Genomic DNA, 24,793 nt, shown 5'->3' with positions numbered 1-24,793 from the left:
AACTGATCCACATCATTGAGACACATCCCCTATTATTCATGAAATTCTTATATACAAATGACTGGGCATTCACATAATACATGCAAAACAATGGGTCGAGCAGAGATAATTGCTTTCATGATTATTTCATAACAACATCTAATAAAAGGAGATTATGACTAGTGTACTTAGTACACATCCATTCACCATCCATTTCTTCTATATTTTGTGAAGAACTAAGCATATTTTTTTTTCTTAATTTACTTTGGGTTTTACCGTACATATTCAACAACACCTTCCCCCTAACAATGTAGTGTTGATATAATTCTTGGATTCTTGCAAAAGAGCAGTATTTATGCTGTTCCTTCTACAGTTGAGGACAGTTGGAAACCACAGTTGCCCATTTTTGAGCATAAAAAGACCATCTGCGGACAGCCAACTTTTATGCAAAAGTTTCTGAACTTTTTCTCTGGATGCATAAGTAGGAGTTACTTCTTGCTTGCGCTACTTTGGTAGGTTACCACAAATATACTTTATATTTAACATGATCCTAAGTATCTGTAACATTCATGCTCCTGGATTATCTTGGGATTTGGGAGCTACTAACAACAATCCACCATTTGGGAGGTACTGGAGGCAGGCATATCCTATACAAACGCTTTGGCCGCCACTTGAGACAGACATAGGGTCATTATACTTATACAAATAACTCATATTTTTCACATCACTATCTTGAGCTAGGAACCCAATTGACATAATAAGCAAGGATGTTGTCTGATGCAGTGTGCGGTATAATTCAGCATACATACGTTATCTACTATATATGTAAGTAGGGGGCAGCTCTTACTTTTCTTTAGTTTTAGTAAGCCCTTCATTTTACCGTATTTTTCAGGCCAGTGCGCCTTATATATGAACTTATACAGAAATGTACTACAGACAAGATGTACTGCACATTTACCAGTGTTTAATAGCTCCATCCCCAGAAATTTCCTGCACCTTCCCACACAATATACAGGGTCCCTGGCTCCTGAAGTGCCCTGGGACCACACCTAACATTGTGACCATCCTGCGCTCCCCTAGACCGGAGCTGCCATAGTGTCGACCACGAGGCAATCATCATCATCAGTAAACAATCCCCCAAACCTGACAGCCCTGTAACAGGGGAAAGAGAAGGAGCCACAGGGAACCCCACAGGAATAACACACTGGCTGAGGAGGGAAGGAGAAGGGGCAGAGTGAGACCGCTTAACCCCTGCTGCATCACCCTGCATTAACCCCCAGCAGCCCATACCTCTGAGATCGGAGCTCTCTGACACGCTGAAGACAAGTTTCCCGGGAACTGTAGCTGGCTAGAACTGTGCACAGGTCATTTTTAGTACTGCATTTGATCCTGCGCCTTATACTCCAGTGCGCCTTATATATGAACCTAGATGTCTTAGCAGGCATTTATTAGAGATGCACCTTATAGTCCGGTGCGCCTTATAGGCCGAAAAATACGGTAATCAAATTAATAAAATAATCTTTTTAAAGGGGTATTCCCATTTCCACAAATTAATGTTATTGTTTGTAAAATAAAAAGTTAGACAATTTTCCAATATACCTTCTGTATCTATTCTTCACTGTTTTCTAGATCTCTGCTTGCTGTCCTTCTATAGAAATCTTTTATGTTTACTTCCAGTGGATAAAAACCTGTCCATGGTCACACAGGTGCACGTCTCGTTATATCACAGACAGTAATAAGAGCCGTGTGTTATAGCGAGCAGTGCGCCTGTGTGACCATGGTCAGATTTCTGTCCACTGGAAGTAAACAGAATCTTTTCATAGACTGACAGCAGGCAGAGATCTAGAAAACAGTGAAGAATTGATTCAAAAAGGATATTGGAAAATTGTATAACTATTTATCATACAAACATTTATTTTCTGAAATGGGAATACCCCTTTAAAGGAGTTCCACGGTGACAAAGATTGACCTCAACATACGTAATCTCCCGACACTTATCACTTTACTAATTCAGTGTCATTAAATCTTCCGCCCCCTTTTCTTGAAATCAAAGTCATTCCTGTGCACTGCCAGCTCCCGCTGCACTTACAGTTTCCATAGAAACGACCTGTATACTGTCTCTGCTCTCTGGTCTGACATGTGCAGTCAGCTCCTTGTTCCCTGCTGGGGGTTGTGGCTGCACGTTCCTCTGTATGAAGAAGCTGTGCTGACCAGGGGGATTGTGGGAGATGTAGTCTTTAAGCAGAATGGGGGCAGCCATCTTGGAGTTATGCAGCTGCAGCAGTGAGCTGTGAAGTGACAAGTGAAGGAAAAGAAAGTATACAGCCCAGGATGGTGAGGTAAGGGTGTGCAACTATAATATATGCAAAAGAACTGGTTGGTTAAAAAAAAAAGTACATATAGTGAGAACTCCTTTAAGTGGAGTTGATCAAAAGAGTTAAATGACCATCCTTAGTGAAGTTTTTCAGCCATTGTAGCCCCGCTGTGTGATCTTTTGTGTGTAGCTGATTAAAGCTATGGTCTGATTTAGGACACATCTGAATTTGATAAATTTACAGCCTGGTTTAGTGTATGAATTGATGTTGTGGTTTTAATTTACTTTGGTCTGAGGTCTGATTTAGGGTATTGATTGTCACAGTTGTCACGTGTGCTCCTGCGACCCATGTCACGGGCCGAAGGCGCACCCGTGTAACTCCATGTCCCTCATCACAGCCGTTCCAGATGTGGTCCGGTGCGTGCGTCCCTGCCCCTTAGGGCACGTGCTTGTCAGCTCTTTGAAATATAAAGGGCCAGGGCACCGCTATTTGGCGCTGGCCGGCCGCTGCTCTGATATATAGCCTGCCTCTTCCTATAACCCCTGCCAGATCTTTGTGCCCGGTTGCACATAGTATGATATTGAGACTATTGTGAACTTTCTGTTTTAACCCTTGATTTGTTTCCTGACCTCGATTGTCTGCCGCCTGTCTTGACCTTCTGCTAAGTCCCCAAATCTGACCCTCTTGCCTAACTACGACCGGATTCTGCCTGCCGTTTCTGTGTACCTTGCCTTACACGAGCAAGTCGCCCCTTTAGAGCGACCTGGTGGTATCCAGCCGCAGCAAGCCACTGCAAACCGGGTGCCATGTCTCATTACTATGATCAAGGAGTTCTTTAGTGGCACAGTTGCTTGTAAAGCTACAGATTGAGTGTCCGATAACAATAAAATAGCAGCATATAAATGAACAAGAAGTGGTTAGGTGACCAGTTATGGAATTTTATAAATACCATGTTCACTTCCATCCATAACAGTGTCATTTTCCGCGTCTATTACAGAGACATACACAACTTGTCAACTGTTGGTGTTGGGGTGGGTAGGGGGAGACTGGCAATGAAAATGAAACCTGTGCGCATTAGAAAACAAACAGGTCATTTCAACAGCTGTGTAGGTCAAGGCGGCTCTGCTGTCACCCTGTGAATACTAACACAAGACGAGCCTGTGCACAAGTCCTCAGCCCCCAGTGTTTGCTTTATGTAACAACTGTCTCATCCCATCAAGAAACATTTCAAAGAAACCAAAGCTTTTCACAATATGCCAACAGCCAAGTCAGATTTCCTCAAATCATATGAATATATATTTAGTGTATTAGGCAGTGTGGTACAATTTTGCCAGGTATTTTCTGTATACTGTACAGGCAGTCCCCAGGTTACGTACAATATAGGTTCTTTAGGTTTGTTCATAAGTAAAATTTGTATGTAATTCGGAATAGGTATATTTTATAACTGTAGTTCCAGACAAATTTTGTTTTGTCCTAGTGACAGTTGGATTTTCAAAATGTTGGTATGGTCATGGGACCAAGGATTATCAATAAAATTAAATACACCCTACAGCTGATCATTGCAGCCTGGGACTAAAGTAAATCATCCAGAGAGCTTCACCGGAGGTCACAGTTGGCAGAAAGGTCCATCTGTAACTAGGGTTTGTCTTTAAGTCGGGTGTCCTTAAGTCGGGGACTGCAAGTACATTGCTTTCAAGATTTCTGCTCTGTTTGCTTCTGCAGGAACCTCAACTGTACACAGGTACACCACTCATTACCTTTAAAGGCTGAAGGATCATGTGCCCTAATGCAAGAGTCCTGCTTGATCCCCACTAGAGATGAGCGAGCACTAAAATGCTCGGGTACTCGTTATTCGAGACGAACTTTTCCCGATGCTCTCGAATAACGAGCCCCATTGAAGTCAATGGGAGACTCGAGCATTTTTCAAGGGGACCAAGGCTCTGCACAGGGAAGCTTGGCCAAACACCTGGGAACCTCAGAAAAGGATGGAAACACCACGGAAATGGACAGGAAACAGCAGGGGCAGCATGCATGGATGCCTCTGAGGCTGCATAATCGCACCATTATGCCAAAATTATGGGCAACAGCATGGCCATGACAGAGTGACAGAATGAAGCTAGATAGCATCTAAAACATCCAATAATTGACCCTGACACTATAGGGGACGGCATGCAGAGGCAGCGGCAGCAGGCTAGAGAGTGGCATGACGACATACCCTAAATGGACTCAGGCTTCAAACCAATGGGTGGCAGAGAGGAACCAAAGGAGGTGAGCAAGAAGTGCTCAAATAATATCGGTACATGATAAAAGTTTGCCAGTATATTTTTTGGATTACACAGCAGGGTGGCGACAAAGTTAACATGGAAGCCATGAAAACAACCCAAAATTCTGCCTGACACAGCTCGTTTGATAAGGGGACCATGTATGGAGGCAGTGAACTAGTAGTAGATTAAAGGTGCTGCAGTTAAAACTATGTAAAGAGTAAAAAGAAAATAACGGATCGCTCACCCAATCACCCAATTGATCTCCTCCGCCTGGGTCCTGTGGTGGTGCACGCCGTAAGATCCTTGACTGTAGCAATCCACAAGTTCGGCAGAAAAATGGTTGTAGGCGGCACTCAGGTAAACCACACCGGACTAAGTGCAAAACATGTTCTTTTATTGGGCTTTAGATGTGCAGCAATACATGGATAAAAAAGAACGCGTGAGATCGACGCGTTTCGACGTTAAAACGTCTTAATCATGATCTACATAAACATTTGTACAAAATGACCGTTTAAATAAAAACACTCACCCAATTGCCGGCCGGGGAAGTGAGGGCAGAACCGGAAGCGGCGGAATCACCGGAGAAACGCACCTGAGCGGCCACACTCCATCCGCTACTGGCGCGTCCTCCCCGATGACGGCACTTCCGGGAATCAGGTGAAGAACACGTGATTCAAAAACAATCACATGTCTCTCGGACACATGACACCCTGGTCATGTGCAACAAACTTCATGCTAACCTGTTCCGTAAACCCGGCAATATAAGGCAATGGGTGATATATATAAAAATACAATGAAAATATAAAAACAAAGTTACCGGAACCTGTATTGTAAATCCTAGTAGTGGTTTCTGGTCAATGTTCATGTCGTGGATATCATATAAACACACATATAAGAAAATAATGTGTTATACCACATATAAAAAATTTCTTCATAATATTATCCTTAAATATGTCCAATAAGATATATATATTTTTGTTATATTTTAAATATTGTATAATGAATTTAGGGACATATAAAAAAAGGGGAAAAAAATGTGCGTGTGTATAATTTTATCCCATGAACAAAGCCAAATAAAACAAATTAGAAAACACATAAACATGGAATTGAAGCACATTAGGGAGCATACACATGGGATATGAACCAAATCGACAATGTCGGTATCTTCATACTGGAGTATATACGTAAATTGTGAGCTGAATCGGCATAGTTATTTAACTATAGTTACTTCAATCACCCTCCATCTAAGAACTATGTCTAAAGGAAGCGTGACTAGATAAGTTACCATCGTGACAAATCATAACGAGGAATAAACTGTTCGATGTTAAAACATGTGCAAGAGGGGAGAGGATTGCTTCTCAAAAGAATATAATCAAAAAGGAGTCAATACGTAAGAATTAAATCCAATCTTCTGTTGAGACCCTCTGGATGTCGGGTACCAAGTACAAACATCCAGAAGGTCTCCCTGTTTAGTAGTTTACGCTTCAGGTCCCCTCCTCTTTGTTTTAAGAAAATTCTTTCTATGCCACACCATACAAAACCTGATACATCCTTATTGTGTGTGTCTCTAAAGTGTTTTGATAATGTCGACACGTTTACTGCATTATTCCCTACGTCAGATAAGTGTAGTCGAATACAAGTTTTGAGTGGACCTGTAGTATGCCCCACGTATTGTTTTTGACAAATTGAACATCCTGCCAAATATATGATATTGGAAGAGTTACAATTGATGTAACTACAAATGTCATATTCTTTCCCTGTAGAGTACGAAACAAATGTTTTTTGTACACTGATGTACGTACACGCTTTGCATCTGCTGTGTCCACATTTATAGGACCCAGGAAATTTAAGCCAACTAGGAGTCCGAGCATTCCCTGTCGTACTCTCAAATAAACTGGGAGATAATAGGGAACCTAGCGTCTTAGCTTTCTTAGCTACACATCGGACACCTGTAGAGACAATCTGCGACATTTCCTCGTCTTGTAAAAGTATTGGCAAATATTTGTTGATTATATGTTTAATATGGCAGAATTGCTTACTGTAGCAAGTGGAAAATACTACAGGTTTTTGTGCAGTGTTGTGATTTTGTACCTCTCTCTTTTTATGCTTTCTGTTGGTGAGAAGATTTGATTGTGTCGTTTTAGAAATTCTATTATCTGCACTGTCTAGACTAGATTCTTTATATTTCCTCATAGTAAGCCTCTTTTTTAAAAGTTCTTTTTCTTTATGAAAAGTGTTATCGTCTGAGCAATTCCTGCGTAAACGCACCATTTCCCCGTAGGGGATATTCTGAATCACATGGTGGGGGTGACAGGATGACGCTAATAGAATGGAGTTGCCCGCGGTATTTTTCCTGTAGGGGCTGACTATAACTTTTTCTTCACTACCTTCCAAGATGAGGTCCAAAAATGTGACTGATGAACCTCCAAATGAGTAGGTAAACTGTAGGTTCATATCATTTAAATTAAGGTAAGTGGTCACAAATTGTTCAAACAGAACCTCTCCTCCTCCCCAGATCCAGACCAGGTCATCAATATAACGGCCTAGCCATATAATTGATTCCCGGTATGGATTCTGGGGGGAGAAGAGAAAGATATCCTCCCACTGTGACATATAAATGTTCGCCAGGGAAGGCGAAAATTTAGACCCCATGGGGGCACCCTCTACTTGTAAATAGTAGGAACCATCAAATAAGAAAAAATTATGTTTAAGGAGAAATTCCAACACAATTATAATATATTCCTTTAAATTATCACTATATGTGCTAAACCTATCAAGATGTCCACGAAGAAAAGATATGCCCTTGTCATGTGGTATAGAGGAATAAAGTGAGACTACATCCACTGTTGCCCATTCATATTGTTTCTCCCATTTGAATTTGTTCATAGTTTGAATGAGGTGTCCTGTATCTTGGAGAAAGGTAGGAGTGACTTTGGTAAGAGGTTGTAAATAATGATCTACCCACTCACCCAGTCTCTCACCTAAACTGCCGATACCCGCTACAATGGGTCTAGGGGGCGGAGGAAATACGCCCTTATGCACCTTGGGCAGAGAGTGAAAGACTGGCGTGGTGGGTGATCGGACATATAGATATTCTTTAACCTTCTCAGTTAATAGACCTCTTATAACCCCCTCTTCTAAAACTCTATTCATTTTTTGTTGAAATATGTTGGTGGGATCTCCCGGTAGTCGTCTATATGTTGCTACATCGTTAAGTAGATTTTCATTAATTTTTTTATATAACAATGCATCTAATACCACCACATTGCCGCCTTTGTCGGCGGCCCTAACCACCAAATCTGAATTTTGTCTGAGTTCTCTCAGGGCTTTTCTTTCGCCAACCGATAGATTATGGTTCTTGCCTACATGTGTTGAAAGGCTATTTTTCAAAGCTACCAATTCTTTTTCTACCAGTTATTGGAACTTATCTAGCACAATTGGTCTAGATCCTACTGGATAAAAGTTAGGGTTACTGGTTACAAAACATTTATTAATACAATCATTATCTTCTGTTAAACTGCACATAAGAGATCTGTAGCAAAGAGTGCTACCCTGGTCCTCAAAATGACATGGAACTTCTAATGAATTGATATCATCAATATAGATATTATTCGAATCATTAGTGACTGGTATATGTTCCTGTGTTGAAACATTGTCCTCAAAAGAAGAACTAAGATTGGAAAAATGTCTACGTACGGTAATATTTCTGGCCAGTCTATTAACATCAAGCAATGTATTGTACAGGTTAAAATCGCAGCTGGGTGCAAAACTTAAACCTTTCTCCAGTAAATTAATTTGGTCTTGTGTTAAGATATAGCTGGAGAGGTTAAGGACAACATCTTTGGTTATTTGTGTTTGGTCTTCTGATGTTGTTGCCTGGTTTTTATACCTGCTTCTTTTGTGTTTGCGGCCAGCGCGCCTTCCCCGTTTTTTGACTTGTTCGTAGTAGTTTCATAGTGTTTACTGGATGTCAAGTCCACTAGTGAGGTGTCACTGTGTGATTGTGCAGAAGACGAGTGGCCATTAATGGAATCATCCGTGTCCGAGAAACTCACTTTTCTTCTATATTTTTTGTTGCGGTTCTTTCTCCTTGAATTAGAGCCAGGTTTGCCATATTTTAGTATAGACTTGGGAGTTGCACCGCCTTCCGACTGATCGTCATGTTTCATTTTTCTCCAAGTGTATACCATGTTCTCTTTATAATCGATCACATCTCTCTGAAATTTGTTACGTATTATTCCCATAATTGTTTCCTCCAATTTTTTAACCTTTTCTTGACACGAGGACAATTTTTCTCTGTACAGATGATTTGGCAGATTTTCCATCAGTTCATCTTTAATTGTATTTATGGCGAGTTTTGTTTCCTCCAATGCACATTTTTCCTCTGCTATTATGAGATTCATCAACTTTAGTGAACATTCACTTAGAGTCGTGTTCCAGTTGTCTAGAAAGGTTTGGGAATAAACAGTAGTAGGTGTTTTAAGTAAACGAAGTCCTCGTGGTATCATTTTTTTATCTATGTACGATTCAAGTGTTTCTGCGTCCCACCACATGCGAGCTTCTTTCTCCATTAATTTGTGTAACTGGTTCCATTGTACAAAATGACTCGTTCCTGGATCCAGATCAGAAGAATCAATGTTGAAAATCTTTTTAGCACAGTCTCGTCTATCCCTATTCGGGTCTGATTCTATTGAATCTTGTGTCTGATCAAAGGATCCTGTTTCATCCATGGTTGTGCACGTTATTGTATAGCCCAAAAAATACTGGAGAGGGTGTAACGGGGAGCAAATACCGACACATGTCAAGTCATAGGATGTAAAGAGTAAAAAGAAAATAACGGATCGCTCACCCAATCACCCAATTGATCTCCTCCGCCTGGGTCCTGTGGTGGTGCACGCCGTAAGATCCTTGACTGTAGCAATCCACAAGTTCGGCAGAAAAATGGTTGTAGGCGGCACTCAGGTAAACCACACCGGACTAAGTGCAAAACATGTTCTTTTATTGGGCTTTAGATGTGCAGCAATACATGGATACATGTGTATGCTCCCTAATGTGCTTCAATTCCATGTATATGTGTTTTCTAATTTGTTTTATTTGGCTTTGTTCATGGGATAAAATTATATACACGCACATTTTTTTCCCCTTTTTTTTATATGTCCCTAAATTCATTATACAATATTTAAAATATAACAAAAATATATATATCTTATTGGACATATTTAAGGATAATATTATGAAGAAATTTTTTATATGTGGTATAACACATTATTTTCTTATATGTGTGTTTATATGATATCCACGACATGAACATTGACCAGAAACCACTACTAGGATTTACAATACAGGTTCCGGTAACTTTGTTTTTATATTTTCATTGTATTTTTATATATATCACCCATTGCCTTATATTGCCGGGTTTACGGAACAGGTTAGCATGAAGTTTGTTGCACATGACCAGGGTGTCATGTGTCCGGGAGACATGTGATTGTTTTTGAATCACGTGTTCTTCACCTGATTCCCGGAAGTGCCGTCATCGGGGAGGACGCGCCAGTAGCGGATGGAGTGTGGCCGCTCAGGTGCGTTTCTCCGGTGATTCCGCCGCTTCCGGTTCTGCCCTCACTTCCCCGGCCGGCAATTGGGTGAGTGTTTTTATTTAAACGGTCATTTTGTACAAATGTTTATGTAGATCATGATTAAGACGTTTTAACGTCGAAACGCGTCGATCTCACGCGTTCTTTTTTATCCATGTATTGCTGCACATCTAAAGCCCAATAAAAGAACATGTTTTGCACTTAGTCCGGTGTGGTTTACCTGAGTGCCGCCTACAACCATTTTTCTGCCGAACTTGTGGATTGCTACAGTCAGTTAAAACTATGTTAGTTGGATCTTGGCATGGAGCTGGCGCTCCGCTGCCAGGCGAGCTTTCGCCAATCCAAGCCCCTGTCTCTAGGCTACTCCCCAAACAGCACTTCTAAGAACCTTTTGTATAAGATCAAGTGTAGTAGCGTTCTTATAAGTTTAGGATATGGCGGGTGAGGGGAATGTAAACAGATGCGCAAGAAGCGCTGAAATAATATCGGTTAATCATAAAAGTTTGCCAGTATATTTTGTGGATAACACAGCAGGGTGGCGACAAAGTTAACAACTTTGATGTGGAATCCATGAAAACAACCCAAATTTCTGCCTGACACACCTCGTTTGATAAGGGGACGATGTATGGAGGCAGCTATATGGACGACTTTTGGAGGTAGCAATGGAGACAACGTGTGGAGGCTGCTATGGAGACAATTTAATTTGGATAGTGCCTGTATGTGGCAGTCCAAAAAAGTTTTCAAACCAGAGGAGCAGGTAGGTGGCCCTCCAGAAAAATGGAATAGATTGAGTGCCTGTATGTGGCAGTCCAAAAAAGTTTTCAAACCAGAGGAGCAGGTAGGTGGCCCTCCAGAAAAATGGAATAGATTGAGTGCCTGTATGTGGCAGTCCAAAAAAGTTTTCAAACCAGAGGAGCAGGTAGGTGGCCCTCCAGAAAAATGGAATAGATTGAGTGCCTGTTTGTGGCAGTCCAAAAAAGTTTTCAAACCAGAGGAGCAGGTAGGTGGCCCTCCAGAAAAATTAAATGCATAAAGTACTATAGCTAGAGCCAGCGGGCCCTGTCAAAAAATAGCCAGTTTCCTCTGCTTTAGTGTACAAAGAGGAGGAGAAGGAGGAAAATGAGGAGGAGGAGGAGGAGCGCATAAATTATTCAGGTTGAGCTTCCTTCACCTGGTGGAGATTGGAAATTATGAGAAATCCAGGCTTTATTCATCTTAATAAGCGTCAGCCTGTCAGCGCTGTCAGTCGACAGGCGTGTACGCTTATCGGTGATGATGCCACCAGCTGCACTGAAAACCCGCTCGGACAAGACGCTAGCGGCAGGGCAGGCAAGAACCTCCAAGGCGTACAGCGCCAGTTCGTGCCACATGTCCAGCTTTGAAACCCAGTAGTTGTAGGGAGCTGTGTGATCATTTAGGACGATGGTATGGTCAGCTACGTACTCCCTCACCATCTTTCTGTAAAGATCAGCCCTACTCTGCCGAGACTGGGGACAGGTGACAGTGTCTTGCTGGGGTGACATAAAGCTGGCAAAAGCCTTGTAAAGCGTACCCTTGCCAGTGCTGGACAAGCTGCCTGCTCGCCTACTCTCCCTCGCAACTTGTCCCGCAGAACTACGCACTCTGCCGCTAGCGCTGTCAGAAGGGAAATACTGTTTCAGCTTGTGCACCAGGGCCTGCTGGTATTCATGCATTCTCACACTCCTTTCCTCTCCAGGGATGAGAGTGGAAAGATTTTGCTTGTACCGTGGGTCCAGGAGAGTGAATACCCAGTAATCGGAGCTGGAATAAATTCTTTGAACGCGAGGGTCACGGGATAGGCATCCTAGCATGAAATCTGCCATATGCGCCAGAGTCCCAACGCGCAAGAATTCACTCCCCTCACTGGCCTGACTGCCCATTTCCTCCTCCTCCAACTCCTCCAACTCCTCTTCTTCTGCCCATACACGCTGAACAGTGAAGGTCTGAGCAATGCTCCCCTCTTGTGTCTCGCCAATATTCTCCTCCTCTTCCTCCTCATCCTCCTCCACCTCCTCCGATATGCGCTGAGAAACTTGAGACCTGAGGGTGCTTTGGCTATCAACAAGGGAATCTTCTTCCCCCGTCTCTTGTGACGAGCGCAAAGCTTCTGACTTCATGCTGATCACAGAGTTTTTCAACAGGCCAAGCAGCGGGATGGTGAGGCTGATGATGGCGGCATCGCCACTGACCATCTGTGTTGACTCCTCAAAGTTACTCAGCACCTGACAGATATCAGACATCCACGTCCACTCCTCATTGTAGACTTGAGGAAGCTGACTGACCTGACTACCAGTTCTGGTGGAAGTTGACATCTGGCAGTCTACAATCGCTCTGCGCTGCTGGTAAACTCTGGATAACATGGTTAATGTTGAATTCCACCTCGTGGGCACGTCGCACAACATTCGGTGAGCGGGCAGTTGGAGGCGGCGCTGCGCTGCCCTTAGAGTGGCAGCATCTGTGCTGGACTTCCTGAAATGCGCACAGATGCGGCGCACCTTCGTGAGCAAATCTGACAGATTGGGGTATGTCTTGAGGAAACGCTGAACTATCAGATTTAACACATGGGCCAGGCATGGCACATGTGTCAGTCTGCCGAGTTGCAGAGCCGCCACCAGGTTACGGCCGTTGTCACACACAACCATGCCTGGCTTCAGGTTCAGCGGTGCCAGCCACAGATCAGTCTGCGCCGTGATGCCCTGTAATAGTTCTTGGGCGGTGTGCCTTTTATCGCCTAGGCTCAGCAGTTTGAGCACCGCCTGCTGTCGCTTAGCGACGGCACTGCTGCTGTGCCTAGAGCTAGCGACTGATGGCGCCATGCCCACGGATGGTAGTTCGGAGGAGGAGGTGGAGGAGGGGTGGGAGGAGGAGGAGGCATAGTAGGCCTTTGAGACCTGGACCGAGGTAGGCCCCGCAATCCTCGGCGTCGGCAGTATATGACCAGCCCCAGGGTCAGACTCGGTCCCAGCCTCCACCAAGTTAACCCAATGTGCCGTCAGCGATATATAGTGGCCCTGCCCGGCAGCACTCGTCCACATGTCCGTGGTCAGGTGGACCTTGTCAGAAACGGCGTTGGTCAGGGCACGGATGATGTTGTCTGACACGTGCTGGTGCAGGGCTGGGACGGCACATCGGGAAAAGTAGTGGCGGCTGGGGACCGAATACCGAGGGGCGGCCGCCGCCATGAGGTTGCGAAAGGCCTCGGTCTCTACTAGCCTATAGGGCAGCATCTCCAGGCTAAGCAATCTGGAGATGTGGACATTAAGGGCTTGGGCGTGCGGGTGGGTTGCACTATATTTTCTTTTCCGCTCCAGCGTCTAGGGTATGGAGAGCTGAACGCTGGTGGATGCTGTGGAGGATCGTGGAGGCGACGATGGGGTTTTTGTGCCAGGGTCCTGGGCAGGGGGCTGACTATCAGCTGACACAGGGGAAGGAGCAGTGGTGTGCACGGCCGGAGGTGAACGGGCTTGGTGCCACTGATTCGGGTGTTTAGCATTCATATGCCTGCGCATACTGGTGGTAGTTAAGCTAGTAGTGGTGGAACCCCTGCTGATCCTGGTTTGGCAAAGGTTGCACACCACAGTCCGTCGGTCATCCGGTGTTTCCTTAAAGAACCTCCAGACTTCTGAAAATCTAGCCCTCGCCGCGGGAGCCCTCGCCACGGGAGCTTCACTACGTGACACATTTGGCGCTGATGCACCTGCTCTGGCCCTGCCTCTCCGTCTGGCCCCACCACTGCCTCTTCCAACCTGTTCTGCTATAGGACTCTCCTCCGTCTCAGAAGCACTGTGTTCACCCGGCCTCTCAACCCAGCTTGGGTCTGTCACCTCATCATCCTCCGATCCCTCAGTCTGCTCCCCCCTCGGACTTCCTGCCCTGACAACAACTTCACCACTGTCTGACAACCGTGTCTCCTCATCGTCCGACACCTCTTTACACACTTCTTCCACTACGTCAAGAAGGTCATTATCACCCACAGACTGCGACTGGTAGAAAACCTGGGCATCGGAAAATTGCTCAGCAGCAACCGGACAAGTGGTTTGTGACTGTGGGAAGGGTCCAGAAAACAGTTCCTCAGAGTATGGCGGTTCAAATGCCAAATTTTCCTGGGAGGGGGCAGACTGGGGGGGAGGAGGCTGAGGTGCAGGAGCTGGAGGAGTGCCGATTTCGGTGACATGGGTGGACTGCGTGGAAGACTGACTGGTGGACAAATTGCTCGAAGCATTGTCGGCAATCCACGACATCACCTTTTCGCACTGTTCTGGCCTCAACAGTGCTCTACCACGAGTCCCAGTAACTTCAGAAATGATGAACCTAGGGAGTGTAGCTCTGCGGCGTTCCCCTGCTCCCTCATCAGCAGGTGGTGTCTCACCCCACCCAGGACAACGGCCTCTAACCCCTGCAGTAGATGGACGCCCACGTCCCCGCCCTCGTCCTCGTCCTCTACCCCTAGCCCTCGGGTTAAACATTTTGAAAATGAAAGTTATATAACTTTAATTTTTTTTTTAACTTTTTTTTGTGTTTTTTTGTGTTTTTTAGTTTTTTTTTGTGTTTTTTAGTTTTTTTTCGTGTTTTTTAGTTTTTAAAACCAAACAATGCTATCCTATTGCTATGGCTATTTTCTAGCCAAGTATGAAAGCACACTGATGAGATGACGCTGAGTTATGAAAAAATAAACGTAAAATAAAAAGGAAATGGCAGACTGTGCCTAATTGAAATCCAACCCCTAATAAATTTTCCCACTTCGGTCTTTGCGATGGATATGTGCGTCACTAAGCGCTAAACACAGCGGTCGCAAGTCTCACTCCAAATTCCTCACAATTGGCTAGTATATGCACTGCAGCAAGGACAGCCACCAGCAGATCAACCAGAAATAAAATATATATAACGCTATTGTAGGCGTAAGTAAGCCGTTTGGATTCTCCTTTGGCTATTTTCTAGCCAAGTATGAAAGCACACTGATGAGATGACGCTGAGTTATGAAAAAATAAAAGGAAAATAAAAAGGAAATGGCAGACTGTGCCTAATTGAAATCCAACCCCTAATAAATTTTCCCACTTCGGTCTTTGCGATGGATATGTGCGTCACTAAGCGCTAAACACAGCGGTCGCAAGTCTCACTCCAAATTCCTCACAATTGGCTAGTATATGCACTGCAGCAAGGACAGCCACCAGCAGATCAACCAGAAATAAAATATATATAACGCTATTGTAGGCGTAAGTAAGCCGTTTGGATTCTCCTTTGGCTATTTTCTAGCCAAGTATGAAAGCACACTGATGAGATGACGCTGAGTTATGAAAAAATAAAAGGAAAATAAAAAGGAAATGGCAGACTGTGCCTAATTGAAATCCAACCCCTAATAAATTTTCCCACTTCGGTCTTTGCGATGGATATGTGCGTCACTAAGCGCTAAACACAGCGGTCGCAAGTCTCACTCCAAATTCCTCACAATTGGCTAGTATATGCACTGCAGCAAGGACAGCCACCAGCAGATCAACCAGAAATAAAATATATATAACGCTATTGTAGGCGTAAGTAAGCCGTTTGGATTCTCCTTTGGCTATTTTCTAGCCAAGTATGAAAGCACACTGATGAGATGACGCTGAGTTATGAAAAAATAAAAGGAAAATAAAAAGGAAATGGCAGACTGTGCCTAATTGAAATCCAACCCCTAATAAATTTTCCCACTTCGGTCTTTGCGATGGATATGTGCGTCACTAAGCGCTAAACACAGCGGTCGCAAGTCTCACTCCAAATTCCTCACAATTGGCTAGTATATGCACTGCAGCAAGGACAGCCACCAGCAGATCAACCAGAAATAAAATATATATAACGCTATTGTAGGCGTAAGTAAGCCGTTTGGATTCTCCTTTGGCTATTTTCTAGCCAAGTATGAAAGCACATTGATGAGATGACGCTGAGTTATGAAAAAATAAAAGGAAAATAAAAAGGAAATGGCAGACTGTGCCTAATTGAAATCCAACCCCTAATAAATTTTCCCACTTCGGTCTTTGCGATGGATATGTGCGTCACTAAGCGCTAAACACAGCGGTCGCAAGTCTCACTCCAAATTCCTCACAATTGGCTAGTATATGCACTGCAGCAAGGACAGCCACCAGCAGATCAACCAGAAATAAAATATATATAACGCTATTGTAGGCGTAAGTAAGCTGTTTGGATTCTCCTTTGGCTATTTTCTAGCCAAGTATGAAAGCACACTGATGAGATGACGCTGAGTTATGAAAAAATAAACGTAAAATAAAAAGGAAATGACAGACTGTGCCTAATTGAAATCCAACCCCTAATAAATTTTCCCACTTTGGTGTTTGAGGTGGATATGTGTGTCACTAAGAGCTAAACACAACGGTAGCAAGTCCCCCTGCAAATTCCTCACAATATGGTACTAGCTGCACTACTAGTGCCAGCAAGCCCAGCCACAAGCAAACAAAAAAAAAAAAAGTATAACGTTATTGTAGCCCTAAGAAGGGCTGTTGGGTTCTTGTTGAATCACTCCTGCCTAACAGTAATCTACTAGCACCCTAACGCTGTCCCTGACCAGCAGCAGCTCTCTCCCTAGCGGCATCCAGACACAGAATGATCCGAGCAGCGCGGGCAGCGGCTAGTCTATCCCAGGGTCACCTGATCTGGCCAGCCAACCACTGCTATCGACGTGTAAGGGTACCACGTCATGCTGGGTGGAGTGCAGAGTCTCCTGGCTTGTGATTGGCTCTGTTTCTGGCCGCCAAAAAGCAAAACGGCGGGAGCTGCCATTTTCTCGAGCGGGCGAAGTATTCGTCCGAGCAACGAGCAGTTTCGAGTATGCTAATGCTCGAACGAGCATCAAGCTCGGACGAGTATGTTCGCTCATCTCTAATCCCCACTTCTTATCCCAATGCTGGAATTTCAAGGTGGACTCCTCCATCAGGTCTACAACTTCAGGATGACTTTTCCCTGTTGTGACTTATCACTACTGTATTTGCCCCAGATATCTATTAATATTCTACTAATATCTGACATCATCATGACCCCTTCATGCGTTATATACAGTGTCCCATTGAATAATCAATATACAAACAATATTGCTTTTTGAAGGAACCTCCCTGTATTAATTATAATAAATCCAGTGCTCCCATCTGAAATAATAGTATTAAATACTAGTCCATTATAAATATATAATTACATTGTTTAAAGCATCAACTCTAAATACATTATATTATATAAGCACTCCCTCTGCATTTCATATAGAAATATATATAGGGCATCTCCAATTAATTACACATATTATATAGAGTGTCCCCTTAATCATTTATATATAATGACATAATTAATTATAATTTATATCCTGTGGGCCTTCAAAATTAATTTTATTGTAGTACAAAAATGCACTATATTAGAGGAAATCTACCACCAGGATGAAGGGTTGTAAGCCAAGCACACTCTGGCAGGAACCATTGTTCTTTGAGCCCCTTATACCCTTGTATTTACAAAAACATAGGCTTTTAAAATGTCTGAAAGGATCTGAGCTTCATAGTCTGTTAGTTATGCAAACATCTGTGCAGGCTTAGTACTCACCTCCTTCCTCCTCTCCTCAGCCACCCAATGACCCAGAATGGAGAGGGGAAGGGAGCGGGCAGTGAGCCCTTCAGGTTTATTTACATAATTTTAAGAGCCTTTTTTTGTAAAAACAGGGCATTAGGAGCCAAAAGAAGAGCTGATCCTGCCATCGGGGGCACACACCAGCGTGTAAGTACGGTAGTTTTGGTTTACAGTTCTTGCTCGTGGAGGTAGATTTCTTTTAAATATAGTACATGTGCCCTTACAGCCTTGTGGACAGGCCCGTTTCTTTCACCGGGAGGGGCAGGCAGTAACCCCTGGCGCCACCCAGTGGAGGAAATACTTATATATTGGACTCCATACTTTGGTTCTTGATTCTGGAGGTAGATTTCTTTTAAATATAGTGCAGGTCCCTCAAAATAAATTACACGTTATATTGTGCCCCTTTAATATATTGTAATTTCATTAGAACCCCATAGATTAAAGTATGTTTCATATAGTGACCCCAACATTAAATTATATATGTTTAAGATCCCAGGAATCAGTTATATTTTTTCTAGTACCTCCAGCATAAATGATCTTTTATCTAATGCCCCCTAGAATAAATTTATATTTTGCCCCCAAACTCAAAATAATCTAGATTTGGTCAAGTGCCCCCAGAAATGAATGAAATTGCCTTTCTGCTCTGATACTTAAATGGATCTGCGTCTTAAAGAGGTTGGCCACTCTTATGCAAATTTTGCAGTGCTTTACTGCCTTGTGGACAGGCCTGTTTTTTTCACCGGGAGGGGCAGGCAGTGACCCCTGGCGCCACCCAGTGAAGCACCATACTGGTGCTGTATTTATATACTAAGCTTTGTTCTGGTGAAATATATATGTAAATCGCTATAATAATAATAATATATATTTCCTGACAGGCACAATATTATAAATGGAAATACACTGTATATTCTAATTAAAGGGGGACCATGCATATGTTAGAGTTAATTTTGAGGGGAAAGATGTAACTTAGTGGGATAGTGCTGTATACACTATAATACATACAGAAATTAATATCTCTAATACTTTTTAATTTGGTTGGGGGGGGGGGGCTGTTTATGCTAAAATGAGGGTTCATTGTATATATTTTAATGACCTTGGGAGAGGGGGCGCTAGGGCAGTTTTTGAGAATTCCCCTGTATATTAAATTACCTAGAATATGCCCTACTTGTTGATAATCGCTAAATGTTAATGAAGTGATTAAGCAGTCTTACTTACTTTTGCACAGACCATCCGTGCTCCTTTCTTTACATCTGAGCTCTGCTGAACAAGTGGAACCTGTAGCATGAGAGTATGCTTACTAGGCAAATTTCTGTCTTCCTGTTATTACTAAAGAATATGTAAAAAGTATGCATTTGATTGCTTAGCTCCCTCTAATGGTAGATGCAGGTCCAGAGAATTTCATCATGTAACTGTGGGTCCTGGTATAAGAACTGAAATAAAGTTTAATAATAAATGAGTCATCTAAGATAGTCAAATAGTGCGATGAAATGTACTTTAAATTCTATGTATATCCAGCTAATAGACTAGTCCAGTGATATGATACATTGATTTTGCGCTGTTGGAGAATGAATGTGAACAGCTTATTAAACATTGCATCTGTGCAGAATATTCCGCAGCTGTCAGGATTTATTTAAAAGGCAATATCCTTTTTCTGGGTTTTATTTAGTAGCTGTTTATACCATGTGCAAGATAGTTAATCCCGAATGCATGAGTCACCGGTGTATGATTTCATGGAGGGAGTATGGATTGTATGTGCGCAAATCTGTGATCTGATGGGACACATGTAAAAGGAAAACAAATAGGTGAGGGGGGCTTGAGGGGGATCGGCCGTGGAAACCTGGTAGAATAATTTATGTGGTTTATGTAAGAAAACAAACAGAAGGATGAATGGAAATTTGGGTTGGAGTATTTTGAAATAAAAAGAAATTCAGATGGGGCTAGCGTCATTCCCTCCTTAAAGGACCAAACTAATTCCAAAACTTTTAAACATGACCATAACACAGGGCTTCTATCTTTTCAGAACTTGCAGTAAATGAATGCATGGGTAATCATTAGTACTATGAGTGTTCCTTCAAAAACCCAAAGTAGAGTCTCAGTACCTTTGCACATGCAGGTGCAGATTACCATAGTGCAACCCATACAATTGCTTGGGGATCCATAGAATAGGGGGTGGCACATACCAGTTAGATGGAGTCATTTCTCCTGGACCAACTGTAAAATGAAACGATTCAAAGACCCAAAGTTAAGCAAAGAGCCAACCCACATGCTTTGAATGGCTACATGGAAGTGGCTACAGCAAATATATAGCACAACATGGCAAAAGAGGATGCACGTTACCCAATTGCAAATGGTTACATGGCTAATGCATGATCCTCCTAAATGATACAAATGGCCTAAGTAGGTTGTAACACAAATATGCTTGCTTGTTTATACAATCTCTTTACATGCCTATGATCAGAACACTGGTGGAGTATTGTGTATACAACGTCCTTACATGCCTATGATCAGAACACTGGTGTAGTATTGTGTGTACAACCTCATTACATGCCTATGATCAGAACACTAGTGTAGTATTGTGTATACAACCTCCTTACATGGCTATGATCAGAACACTAGTGTAGTATTGTGTGTACAACCTCCTTACATGCCTATGACCAGAACACTGGTGTAGTATTGTGTATACAAGCTCATTACATGCCTATGATCAGAACACTAGTGTAGTATTGTGTATACAACCTCCTTACATGGCTATGATCAGAACACTGGTGTAGTACTGTGTGTACAACCTCCTTACATGCCTATGATCAGAACACTAGTGTAGTATTGTGTGTACAAGCTCATTACATGCCTATGATCAGAATACTAGTGTAGTATTGTGTATATAACCTCCTTACATGGCTATGATCAGAACACTGGTGTAGTACTGTGTGTACAACCTCCTTACATGCCTATGATCAGAACACTAGTGTAGTATTGTGTATACAGCCTCCTTACATGGCTATGATCAGAACACTGGTGTAGTACTGTGTGTACAACCTCCTTACATGCCTATGATCAGAACACTAGTGTAGTATTGTGTATACAACCTCCTTACATGCCTATGATCAGCACACTTTTGTAGTATTGTGTATATAACCTCTTTACATGCCTATGATCAGAACACTGGTGTAGTATTGTGTGTACAACCTCCTTACATGCCTATGATCTGAACACTTTTGTAGTATTGTCTATATAACCTCTTTACATGCCTATGATCTGAACACTGGTGTAGTATTGTGTATACAACCTCTTTACATGCCTATGACCAGAGCAGTGGTGTAGCATACCTCCCAACATTTGTCAAAGGGAAAGAGGGACAAAATGGCGGCACGCGTAGCGATCCCCTAAGCCACACCCCCAATCACTCCCTGGCCACGCCCCAAATTTTAGCCATATTATAATAATAAAAATCATCTCAATAAAAAAAAAAAACAGTTTTCCTCAGTGGGATTTGAACCCAGAACCTGCATTGTCCATGTACAATAATCACTACGCCTCAATGTCACAGCGCCTCAACCAACTGAGCAATAATCTCAGTGATTATCTAAGTGTAGAATTTTGGTAACTAAGAACTATGACTACTGTTACACTGTGACACAGATTTAATGCTTTGGTATATAGGGAGGGATCTTCTCAGAAATTATTGTAATTATTGAGACTATTATTATTATTATGGAGATTATTATTATTATTATTATTATTATTGAGATGATTATTATTTTTACTATTATTAATAATCGTCTCCATAATAATAAAAATAATAAAATTTATAATAATAATAATAGTTTCAATAATTAACACAAATAATCTCTGAGAAGATCCCTCTCTATATATCAGTGCAGTAAGTCTGTGTCACAGTGTAACACTGGCAGATAACACTTCTTAGTTACCAGAAAACCTCAGCTCTGTATCACTGGGCTTATAGCTCAGTTAGTTAAGGCTCCTGTCTACAGTGCAGAGGGTCCCAGGTTTGAATCTCAGCCTGGGCAAAACTTTATTTAATTAAATGAAGAGCTTGTGTCTGGGGAAGCCCTGGAGACCATATATGGACAGATGGTGATCTGAGCTGATGACGTGGTCCCTGCTCTCAGGCTAAGCCGACACTTCTCTGAAAAGGATTCCCTGCCCGATGTCTGCTCTGGGGAACCCTAGGAGATGCAGTGACTATATATGGACAGATGCTGATCTGAAGCTGATGACGTGGTCCCTGCTCTCCGCTAAGCCCGACACTTCTCTGAAAAGGATTCCCTCCCGATGTCTGTAGAAGCCATTCTGTACTATCAGTTCTGGCTTTCAAAGTATTTACTATGCGGACACAGCGCTGGGACACAGCGGGACCTGGGGGGGAAATCCGTGACAATCTCATAGCTGCCCGTGACTTTCCCGGCAAAATCGGGACGGTTGGGAGCTATGGTGTAGTATTGTATATACAACCTCATAGCTGCCCGTGACTTTCCCGGCAAAATCGGGACGGTTGGGAGCTATGGTGTAGTATTGTATATACAACCTCCTTACATGCCTATGATCTGAACACTGGTGGAGTATTGTGTGTACAACCTCTTTACATGCCTATGACCAGAACACTGGTGTAGTATTGTGTGTACAACCTCCTTACATGCCTATGATCTGAACACTGGTGTAATATTGTGTATACAACCTCCTTACATGCCTATGATCAGCACACTTTTGTAGTATTGTGTATATAACCTCTTTACATGCCTATGACCAGAACACTGGTGTAGTATTGTGTGTACAAGCTCCATACATGCCTATGATCTGAACACTGGTGTAGTATTGTGTGTACAAGCTCCATACATGCCTATGATCTGAACACTGTGGAGTATTGTGTGTACAACCTCTTTACATGGCTATGACCAGAACACTGGTGTAGTATTGTGTAGTTTAATCTTGCAATTTTGTGTAAGAAACCAAAAATCTCATGAACACCCTTGCATGGTATTTCTTTTTCAGTAAGTTGTGATCATCTTTGCAAATAAATTCCAATTTATCTTGCTTTGATCTCAGGTTATGCATTTTACTCCAGAGCAGCATTTCAAAATTCAACTGGCTTCTTTACATAGCGCACATATAACATATTTGATAACATGAAGCCCATGAAAAGCCTACTGATAGTCGAACTGGACACTGAGGATTCTATTTCTGTCTTGGACACTCATGTGGGCTAATATGAAGGTGAATAAGGCAGAAATGTCATCAGCATAAACTCATCCGCCAGCTGCTCATATATCTGCTTTATGTGTATATGACAAGACCTCTACTTCAGTGACTGTCCTGCGTTTCCTCTGCCTGTAACGTTGGGTTATGAATAATGAATGTTGTGTAGTATCAGATGTTCAGTGTTGAATGGCCGCCAGCGTGATATGATGTGTGACCCTCACAAGGAACGTCTTGGCCGTGCAATGCTCAATCTTCTGTTTCATGTCTCACTTGTCAGAACAAGGACATTTATTAGTCATGTGAAAGTCCAAAATCAAGAGGAATGTTCCTAGGCGTCTGTCTTCATCAAGGTGAAAGTGAAGGAGAAGATGTGACCCCGGCAGATGAACTGCTAATACATTATTCTAACCAGGGGAAGAGGGATTACAAATCACCCCATCAATGACTCAACACCTGGTTTTTAAGGAGGAAGTTTTGAATTGTTGTGAATTGTGATTGTTGTTTTAATGTTTACAAGTTGATGAACATTCTTAATATGAAGACAACTAAACATGGGGACCACCAGGGACTACTGTTGCAGCCACTGCTTATTAGACCCTGTTCACATCTGTGCTTAGAGCATCTACAGCATATAGTTCGATTCTTGTCAAAGGTCCATTAAATTTAAAGGATGTACCAGTGACTGGGTCTACAAATACACAAAAGCATGAATGGATGAAAACAGCCTTAGGGGGAGCATGATTGACAACTACAAGCAGATACCCTGAAGCCTGAGTCTTCTCAACTAGTCAATGGGTATAAAGGTGCAAAAAAAGAAAAAAGACAGCAACCAATCTATTTAGCAAAAGCTGTTTGTTTGATGCACGCAGCCCAGGGTCCTAGTGTGCAGGATCCATAGTCCAAGACAAAAAGGGGAGAGAAGGCCACAGCATCCAATTTGATAAAAAAAAGGTTAAACCTTTATTCACACAGGCATAGAAAAAAGTGTGACATTTCGATTCACAATGAATCTTTGTCAAGCTTTTATACCCTTTTTGTTTTGGGTATAAAGGTGGCTACAATTCACACAGCTCTTGACATAGTAAATGAATGTAAGACACATGGAAATTAATTCACCTGTATAGCTCCTCTGGATAAAAAAGAATCACAGAATCAAAGGTCTGTAAATTTGAGGGCATCTACACATGAGCTACTAGGCTACATCAAAATAAAGCCCAAATCAGCCCTTCCGAGGATTGGTAGCAGTGATGCATATTATATACCTTTCACATCTCTACCAGCAACAATATCCTTTTACAATTTGATATTAACGGATGTAGGCAAATCTTCAACTTGTGGACCCTAATCTGTAATCGAGTCACCCACCTATCTTGTGTCACTTGTTATACTTGCATATCCTTGTGTGGCAGAGCAGCTTTTGGGCCACCAGGCCTAAAGGTTTGTTAGCAACTGCTCCCTCTGCCCCTCTATGGCAAATCATCTGTCTAAAGGGAGTTCATTTACTTGTGCCAGTAACATGCAATAATCTGGCCACAAGGATACAACGTTTTGGTAGGGGAAGGACCATACGGCATTATGGAAGTGACTGGTTACCTCACTGGGTCACAAAGAATTGCGTTATTGTAGAATCTCTTTTTGAAGAGGAATATCCAGATAAAGGTTCTGCTTCTTCTTTAAAACAATGTTTTGCAGGCAAGGATTACCATAACAATGCAGCCACAAGCATTGCTACATTAATGTTACCAGCAGAAAGATGAGGGACCATTGAATGTTTCCTGCAGTCAGCTAAGAGGAAGAAGGAGAAGACATCTCC

Source organism: Engystomops pustulosus, chromosome 7, assembly GCF_040894005.1.
Source record: "Engystomops pustulosus chromosome 7, aEngPut4.maternal, whole genome shotgun sequence".
Taxonomy (NCBI): Eukaryota; Metazoa; Chordata; class Amphibia; order Anura; family Leptodactylidae; genus Engystomops; species Engystomops pustulosus.
This window is presented reverse-complemented; position numbering follows the sequence as displayed.